This window comes from Lactuca serriola, chromosome 9 (genome assembly GCF_051521515.1).
Source record: "Lactuca serriola cultivar US96UC23 chromosome 9, Lser_US96UC23_V15, whole genome shotgun sequence".
Lineage (NCBI taxonomy): Eukaryota > Viridiplantae > Streptophyta > Magnoliopsida > Asterales > Asteraceae > Lactuca > Lactuca serriola.
In genome coordinates this window covers 75,260,418-75,270,763 of record NC_136416.1, presented here as the reverse complement: position 1 = coordinate 75,270,763, position 10,346 = coordinate 75,260,418, and positions in this window count along the sequence as shown.

The window sequence follows — 10,346 nt, the reverse complement described above, 5'->3', positions numbered from 1 at the left end:
GTGGTGCCCGCCTCATCTCCTGTTCCTTGTTTGGTTGTGGACCTAGGGCGGACCCATTACATTCGACGTTTTATCTAACCTAAATCTTATATAACTTATATAGGCTGGACAATTATAGGGGAAATCTACGGGTAAATCTAGAATACATCAACGTATCATTTAGGATTATTCTGTTTACACTTAACTAAGAAAATATTGGATTTTCTGGAAATCAAACTTCATCGATTTTAAAAAAAAGGAAAACGGTTTCTACTCCAAACAAAACTCTTATGAACTCACCAACTTAATTGTTGACACTCTTTTTCAAAACTACTTGTATTCTCAGGAAATCAGTGAAACAGGAAAACTTCAGCGCTTTGAGGATGGGACGATAAACCGTCAACAATTTATTTTTGTCATCATATTGTAATTGATTTTGAAACATGTAAACATACACTTTGATGTAACTCTTTCAATTATATTTATGATGGTTGTATTTACTTTGAGCACTATTATACACGTTGTTGTGATACTGTATATGAAGTCCTCCACCCCTGGAAGTTTCCGCCATCCTTGGTTTGGGGGTGTGACAAAGTATATGTTGTTATTTTTAGTTACTCACGAGTCAAGAACGAAGAACACATCTACTTTCTATGAATGTTTTCATTTTTCATTTTTATTTGGATGTTATTGACTTTATGAATTTATGTTGAAACCGTTTTTTTATGTTAATTACTTTAATCATTTTATTAATTTATGTTGAAAAAACCTCATTTTTTTAAAATGCGTTGCTTATTTATTAAACGGGTTATATGGGTTGGGTTTGACCCATTAACTTGTGAACTTGCGAACCCATATACCTAAACAGGTTTTATGGGTTGAGGATTCCAGCCCACTAATCCATGACCTTCCAACCCGTCAACCATATATTATATGGGTTGCGTTGAGTTTATGTTTTCTGACCCGTCAACCCGCTAACCCGAACCCAACCCAATTGTAAGGCCTATACAAACGATCGGGTAGCTCTTGAATTGAAAAGAACATGAGTCGACATACAATTGACAAAAAAGGTCCCTATACAAGCGCAAATATATAGATATAAGCATAACACATGAATATTAAGCAGGGAGAATAAATTTCGTACCAGCCACGACGTCTGGTGCTGCCCGAGCCTCCTCGGTAGTCAACTGAAATGTGTGACTCTTCACCGCAGGAGCTTCCTCCTTGGCAGGGCGGTCATCTGTGATCCTCATTGTGGCAGGTGCAGGCGCCGCCACAGATCCTCCTCCTCCCTGCAACCTTGGAGAATCGGCCTTTTCATGCCTGGCCTAGTTGCAGTGGAAACAAATGAAGCCCTTCTTGGGGCAGTCCCTGCTCATGTCGTCCGGCTGGCCACACACGTAACATCCCGAGCCTGCTGCTCGAGAAGCCACACTGTACGACTTACTGCACTTGGCACACCGGTCACGGCTTTGCTCACCCCTAATGAAAGAATTAGTGGTCTTTGGCTCTTTAGACTGACCTACAACTGCCTGAACCTGCTATGGCTTCCGCTTGGTGCCGAGCTCCAACCCCATCTCCCGTTCCCAGGCCTTCTCCACTATCTCATTCATGGTTTTGCACCTTGAAAAGCTCATAAACTCACGAATATCTTCCCTCAACATGGAATGATAGCCCGTCCTCCTCATATCCTCATCCATAGCATACTGCGGGATCCACAATGCTCGTTCTCGAAACATGGTTCTTATCTCCACCACGGTCTCGGTGGTCTGTTGTAGCTCCTGAAACTCTCTCACTAACTGTTGCACCTAAATGAATGGTGCAAACTCCAAATCAAAATGCCTGAAAAACTCCTCCTGTGACATCTCAACCACTCCGGCTGATTGCACTTGGCTGGTCACCTCCTCCCACCAATCCATGGCTTGGTCCTTCAACATAAACGAGGAAAACCCGACCTTTTCCGCCTCAGGGAAAAAGTGTTGGATAAGGTGTCTAAGTCCATAACTATATTTGGTATGTACTTGACCCGAGAGTAGCATGGTCCATTTGGGCTGCACTTCACCGGAACAATTTGTAAGGATGAACTTTTCAGAAGAGGTTATTTATGATTTATTAATATAATATAAGTTCTAATATATTAATATGAAATCATATTATTTAAGTAGTATTTATCAAGAATTATTTTGAGATCAAAAGAGACTAATTAAATATATAGGGATTGATTGTGTAAATCAATCATTCTTATAAAGTGGGCTAATGATCCATGATTACTTATGTTGGGCTAAGCCCATGTGGTGACCCACAGATACTCCATGGAGGTTAAATCCATGGATCATGAGGAATGTGGAAAGTCATGCACATTAGGGTTTGCATGCTGTAACCCTAATTTAGCCACACTATATAAGAAGCCCTCTATTGCATGAAATCGACTACTAGGGCATATAAAAGAGTGCTAGCCAAAATTAGTGTGTGCAAATAACTTCTCTCTAGTTCTTCCAATTGTTGGTGGTGATTTGTGGTTCCATTTGAGGTATTCACATTATTGCTGCTAGGCTCTTAAAGCTTCAAGGTTTCAACTACACCAAAAGGTATGTCATCTAACGAGAATTTTTTACTATATATACTCCATTGTATGCTAGTTAGGATGATGTTTTAAATGTTTTTAATGGATTCCATAACTTTTCCTCAAGTTATGGATGTTATGGCACATGAAAGTTTTTTTTTATATTAAAGGTGTCATTAAACTCATATGCTATGGAATTGAAGAGCTTTGACAAGTTTCAAAACTTTCCCTCAAGTTTTGGAATTTGTACAGTCTCACTAAATGAAACTTTAATTCCAAACCTTAGAATTTTAAAAGGTTAAAATTCAATCCTTATACTATTATAATATTATAGGTTTAATATTTAGGGTTTAGGTCATTTTTGGTCACTTAACTTTTGGTTTTGTGCTCATTTGGTAACTTAACTCTTTTTAAGTTTTAAAAAGTCATTAAACTTTTGGCTTTGTGCTCATTTAGTCACTTATTTTTTGGCTTGGTCACATTTAGTCACCTAACTTTTAAAATTGTGCTCATTTAGTCACTAATCTTTTAAATTTTTTCAAAAGTTTAGTGACTAAATGAGCACAATTTTAAAAGTTAGGTGTCTAAATGAGCACAAATCTAAAAGTTAAGTGACCAAAACAAATGTGAAGTGACTAAATAATCACAAAGTCAAAAGTTTGACGACCTTTTAAAACTTAAAAAGAGTTAAGTGACCAAATGTGCACAAAACCAAAAGTTAAGTGACCAAAAATGACCTAAACCCTAATATATATATATATATATATATATATATATATATATATATATATATATATATATATATATATATATATATATATATATAAGACAAGTCAGTCTTACCGTTAGTAGGCCTCATTCACGAAGCCGGTCTATAAGGGGGTATAAGGTTATTGCCTATAAAATGGCAGTTTAATGGGTGTCCATTCTCAGCCACCGCTTCCTTGACTGGTGGAGGGTCGTTAGCCGAACGGGTAGGACAAAGACTATAATTCTCATTAAAAGTATAATGATACTTATAAAGTAACTAAATCTTTTATAAAATTACAAATCTTAGTTACTTTATGAAAATGTGAAATTGATGCTAATCCATGAAATTACACTTTGTACCTTACCAAGTCGTTGATGGAGCATGTGTGGTTAACCGACACATTAACTTGGACTAGTAAGGGTGGCAAATGGTAGCTTAATGTTTATCATAAGGTGAATGGAGCGTGTGTGGTCAACCAACACATTGATTAAGGTGATAATTGACATTGAGAGTACCAAGTATATTTTCATGGCTATTCACACCTTGTTTGTGATCCTCGGTATCCCAGTCACAAACCTAAAGGGCATAATCGAGATTTAAACAAGCCATTGAATTGTTCAATGAATCTCAAAGTATGTAGGAGTTTCAATGCAATTAAAACTTAATAACAATTTCATTTTTCATGGTGGAAATTGGTAAATCATGATTTACCAATTTCCACCATGAAAAATGAAATTGTTATTAAGTTTTAATTGCATTGAAACTCCTACATACCACCTTCAAATATTTTGCAAGTTTGATTATGGCACCCCTCTTCCAAATTATAAAATATTGTGTTTGGTTGTAACCTTAATATTTCATTTGGGTGTTATATTATGAATTATTATCTAATCTTAAACTTTGTGTTTTCTTCCTTTTTAGATGTCTTCCAATGATGCTTCTGGCTCCTTCTCTCTCATGAACCTTTATGGGAGAGTCATCTTTGATGGGACTAATTTCAATGACTGGATTAGAAACATCAGCATGGTTACTCGCTATGAGGACAAGGAATATTTCATCGGCAAGGAGCTTAAGGAAATTGATGAGTCTTTTGCTACTCCTCTGGAGATTGTTGAGTTTAAGGCACATGAGAAGGATGCCACAAAGGTAGCTTGTATCATGCTTGCCACTATGTCATCTAAAATCCAAAAGGCCTATGAGGATTTCTACCCTTTTGAGATGCACCAGGACCTGATGGCAATATACCACCTTAGTGCTCGTCAAGAGAGGTATGAAATCATCTCCTCCATGATTACAAGAAAGATGAAGGATGGTGAACCCATCACGACCCATTTGCAGAAAATGCAAATATTTGAGGATCGTCTGCTGAAATTGAATGTTAGCTTCCCTAAAGAGTTAGCCATAAACATGATTATACACTCTTTACCTCCTTGTTATGATCAGTTTCGTATGACTTATCATATGAATAAGGAGGAGGTCACTCTTAGCAAGCTTCAAGGCCTTTTGAGGACTGCAGAAAGTGGTCTCAAAGGTAAAAATGTTGTGTCTACTTCTACTGCTAATGCCCATGTTCTGGCAATTAGAGAAGGGAAGGGGAAGAAGAGGAAGGCTCCTTCCAAGAGCTGCAAGGGAAATTCTCCTGATGGATCCTCTTCAAGTGGAACCAAAGGTGGTTATGCTTCTCTTTCAACTATTCCCAAGGAAGCAGAGTGCTTCTACTGCCATGATAAGGGGCACTGGAAGCGAAGCTGCCCCAAATACTTGCAGGATGTCAAGGATGGGAAGGTTAAACCCACCCATGCAGTTATCTATACTACTCTATCTGAAAACTCATCACATACTAAATCTTGGGTGATTGACACAAGTTGTGGATTTCACATTTGTTCTGATGTGCACGGCCTAAAAAGAAGTAAGGATGTGGAGCACGGGAAGATAAACTTGATTATGGGGAATAGGACGGTTTCACTTGTCACTAAGATTGGAGTTTACTCTTTATTGCTTAGTAGTGGGTTAGAGATAGATTTGAATAATTATTTCTACTCGTCAGATATGGCGAGAAATATTATTTCCTTTCATGGTTTGTACAAACAAGGTTTCACATTTTCGTTTGATAATGAAATGGGTGTAATAAATGCTTATTATAATGGTGTTCTGTTACTTTAGAGCATTACCTTGTAATGGTGTAGTTGAAATTGTGATGGCTGTAGACAACTTAGGAAATAATGTGTTGCTTATCGATTCTTCCAATGATTTGGATAAGGCATCCTTGTGGCATTGTCGTCTTGGACATGTCAACAAGAAGCGCATAGGCCAACTCCAATAGGCTGGAGTTTTGGAGTCATTCGACTTAAGGTCGGATGACACTCGCGAATCTTGTTTGATTGGAAAGATAACTAAATCACCCTTCATTAGTACTTGTGAGAGGAGTGAAGGTTTGTTGGATCTCATACACACCGATGTGTGTGGGCCTTTCAGAATCGCCACAAGGGTTGCTAACCGCTTATATGTGACTTGTACTGATGATTACAATAGATTTGTCTATGTCTACTTAATAGAGCATAAGTCAGAAACCTTTGAAAGATTCAAAGACTTTAAGAAAGAAGTGGAGAATCAGCTGGATAGGAAGATAAAGATGCTCCGATCTGATCGAGGTGGTGAGTATCTTAGTATCGAGTTTAAGCATAAGTCAGAAACCTTTGAAAGATTCAAAGAGTTTAAGCAAGAAGTGGAGAATCAGCTGGGGAGGAAGATAAAGATGCTCCGATCCGATTGAGGTGGTGAGTATCTTAGTATTGAGTTCCTAGACTATCTTAAGGAGTGTGGAATTGTTTCACAGTTGACGCCACCTAGGACACCACAGCTTAATGGTGTGGCTGAGAGGCACAACGGAACCTTGTTGGACATGGTTCGTTCCATGATGATTCGAGCTTCGTTACCAATCTCATTTTGGGGGTATGCCTTAGAGACTGCCGCCCATATCCTTAATCGAGTCCCAACTAAAAAGGTTGCCAAAACACCTCAAGAGATGTGGACAGGGAAAGCTCCCTCATTAGCACACATCAAGGTTTAGGGTTTCGAGGCTTTCGTGAGGCGCGAGACTCACGACAAGCTCGAACCTCGGATTGAGCGTAGTATTTTTATTGGCTACCCACAAAAGTCCTTTGGTTATCTCTTCTATAAACCGATTGACAATGTGGTCTTCGTTGCGAGGAGAGCAGTTTTCCGAGAAAGGGAACTCATAATCCAAAGGGACATTGGGAGGCAAATCGACCTTGAAGAAATTCAAGAGTTGAGTGGTGAAGGAAACTCAAACACTAGCGATTAACCTGAGGAGGAAACTCCTATTGAGGCAATTGTCGAGTCCATACCTCTGAGGCGTTCCAGTAGAGTTACTGTTCAACCTGTGTTATATGGTTTTCATATAATATCTGAGGGTGATATGTTTATCAGTGATAGCACACTGATAAATTTGGATGAACCTAAAAGCTACAAGGAAGCCATTGCAGGCCCCGAGTTTGCTAAATGGAAAAAGGCCATGGATAGGGAGATTCAATCCATGTATGGCAATCAATTTTGGAACTTGGTTGACAATGTATCGGGTCGAAAGACAGTTGGGTGCAAATGTATCTTCAAGAAGAAGACCGACATGGATGAGAAAGTACACACTTATAAGGCACGACTGGTTGCGAAGGGCTTTAGTCAAACTCTCTGAGTTGATTATGATGAGACCTTCTCACCAGTAGCGAAGATTTAGTCTAATAGGGTTATGCTAGCCATAGCTGCATTTCATGATTATGAAATATGGCAAATGGATGTCAAAACCACTATCCTTAATTGAAAGTTGGTTGAGGATGTTTACATGATTCAGCCAGAGGGTTTTTTTCAATGCAGAGTTCCCTAATAGAGTGTGTAAGCTTGAGAAATCCATTTATGGGTTGAAACAAGCATCTCGTAGATGAAATTTTTGTTTCGATGAGAAAGTCAAATAGTTTGACTTTTCGAGGAGCGAGGACGAGTCCTGTGTATATGTCAGAGCTAGTGGGAGTATATTAAGCTTTCTGGTGTTGTATGTGGATGACATACTACTCATAGGAAATGACATCCCAACCTGTAGGAGGTTAAGTCCTGGCTTGGGAAGTGTTTTTCTATGAAGGACCTTCCGGAAGCTGCTTATATTCTTAGGATAAGGATACTGAGACAGGAGTAAGAGACTAATTGGACTTAGTCAAAGTACCTACTCAGACAAAGTGTTGAAGAAGTTCAACATGCATAATTCAAAGAAAGGTGACTTACCGATCCAGCATAATGCCAAAGTAAGAAGGCTCAGTGTCGGAGTACAGAGGATGAGATAGCAGAGATGAGTCAAATACCATATGCTTCTGCGGTTGGATTGATCATGTATGCTATGACTTGTACTCGCCCTGATGTGGACTTTGCTTTGAGCATGGTCAACATATATCAAGGGAATCCTGGAAAAGCTCACTAGACAGCGGTAAAGAACATTCTAGAGTACCTACGGAGGACTAAGGATTGGGTTCTTACCCTCGGTGGGAGTGATGACATGAGAGTGGTGGGGAATAGTGACGCTAGCTTTCAGACCGACAAAGATAATTTCCTCTCTCAGTCAGGCTGGATGTTTACCCTGAATAGAGGAGAAATTACTTGGAAAAGTTCCAAGCAGGAGACTGTAGCTGATTCAACATGCGAATCAGAGTACATAGAAGCAAGCGAAGCGACGAAGGAGGCGATATGGCTAAAGAACTTTATCAGAGACCTTGGAGTTGTACCGGCTATAAAGGAGCCTGTGGAAATTTTCTATGACAACGATAGTGCGGTTGCCTTAGCCAAGGAACCAAGGGATCATGGCAGGTCCAGACACATCGACAGGAAATATCACTTCATAGGACACAAGATAAAAGAACGAATGCTCGTGACAAAGATGGAATCATCAGATGAGAACCCGATAGATCCCCTCATGAAAGGACTAAGTAAGGTTAAGCAATTACAGCATGCAAGGCGCATTGGGCTTAAGGATGATATTAGTTTTAATGATTAGATAGCTTTTGAAACTTGTAATAGTTGAAATGTAATTTACATTTGATGCTTAAATAAAATGTGTTTTTTATTTACTACTATGGTACTATCTTGTGTCAATCATTTATTATTGTTTCATTCTGCATGTTTTGACTTCTAGAATAATTGGATTATTCAAACCATCCATAGTCAATCACACTTTGGAAGTAGGTATTTAAGCAACACTGTCATGAATTTGTTTTGTAGATTGACTGTAATGGTAACACTGTGAAAATTTACAACCAATTTAAACTTTTCAAAAACAACCCATATTCATTAAGTTATTACAAAAAGGTTTTCAGTTCATTTATTATCAGAGTATTCCAAAAACATCAACATTAAACTGAGGAATAGTACAATCACGCCTTCGCCTTGCCACGGTCTCCTAAAGTACCTGAAACAATACATTGAAACTGTAAGCCCGAAAGCTTAGTGAGTTACCCTCAAAATACCAACCACAGTACCACACACATATCATATCGTATCATAAACAGAAAAGCCATGCATATTGAGACCACGGGGTGACTGGTCCGCGTGCACTAGGCCTTTAGTCCACCCGGTCTACTCTCTCTTCGAGTCTACAGTATGACCGGTCCGCCCGCACCGGGCCTTCAGTCCACCTGGTCCACTCTCTGAGTCTAAAATGTGACTGGACCGCCCGCACCGGGCCTTCAGTCTGTCTGGTCCACTCTCCAAGCCTCGACATGCCTGGTCCGCCCTCTTAGGGCCTTCAGCCTATCCAGACCGCTCGTCGGGCCTTCGGTCTAACCGGTCTGCCCTGGGTATGTTGGCCTACAACACAAAGCAGGACCCACCTCAACCCAACCCCAGTCCAACAACCATGTGCACATAAACATATAATCATATAGCATCTCACAACTAATCAAACCGATCCAACATATCACATAACATAGCAACATCCTAACCAGGATACCAACCTAACTGGTCACTAGCATAGCATCATCCTATATACCAGGATACCGACCTTAACCAGGTCTCTAACATATAACATCCTAACTACCAGGATCATAGCAAAGCAATAACATAACAACAACTACCCGGATTTCCAACCAATAAAGGGTCGGCCTTGGTGCCTTAGACCCTGTTGATATAGTGAGGATAATTCACCTACAACTGCCGACTTGAAGAAATAAGATCACGCTGCTCCAACCACCCGCATGAACTCCACCACTGAACATTACCAATTAACCAAATCCAATAAACACCAATAATTACCAAAATACACCTGGAAGTCAAACTGGTCAACCCTTGGTCCAAGTCAAAGTCCTCAGTCAAAGTCAACCTTCCTGGTTGACCCTACTCGCCAAGTCAACCCATTGACTTGTCGAGTTCCTATGATCAGAAACTCCCATGCCACGACTCAACTCGCCGAATCGCCCCAAGACTCGTCGAGTCCAACAAGCTCTGAGTCTCTTCCTGCTCAACTCACCGAATCATCCCTTGACTCACCGGTTCACAACTAAACCATAAAGGTTAGGATTCCATGACCAGACTCGCTGAGTCCAAGCACAGACTCGCCGAGTCCAAGGCAATCTTCAACAGACTCGCCGAGTTGTTCTTCCAACTCGCCGAGTTCACGCACATATTCATACAACTCGTCAAGCACACCTATGTGACTCGCCGAGTCTCTTCAGTTCTCATTCCAAATAAAGGCTTTTCAAGCCATGCAGGGACTCCAATCCATAGATCCATTCTTCTACAGCCTAACCCTCACATAAAGTTGCAAAATTTATGTGAAAGAAAGGAGATATGAGCCCAAAACACTTCTAGGGCTAGGGTTTAAGACAATGGGCTTCATCAATGACTCTTAGACAGGAACTTTATGACCTTTTGGGCCATCACAAGTCTAGATCTGAAGTAGCAACTTCAGATCTAAGCCTCAAACTCGAGATAGCTCCCAAACAATCTAATGAATCCCAAATCAACCACCATTCATGAATCAATAATGAAATAGCTTAA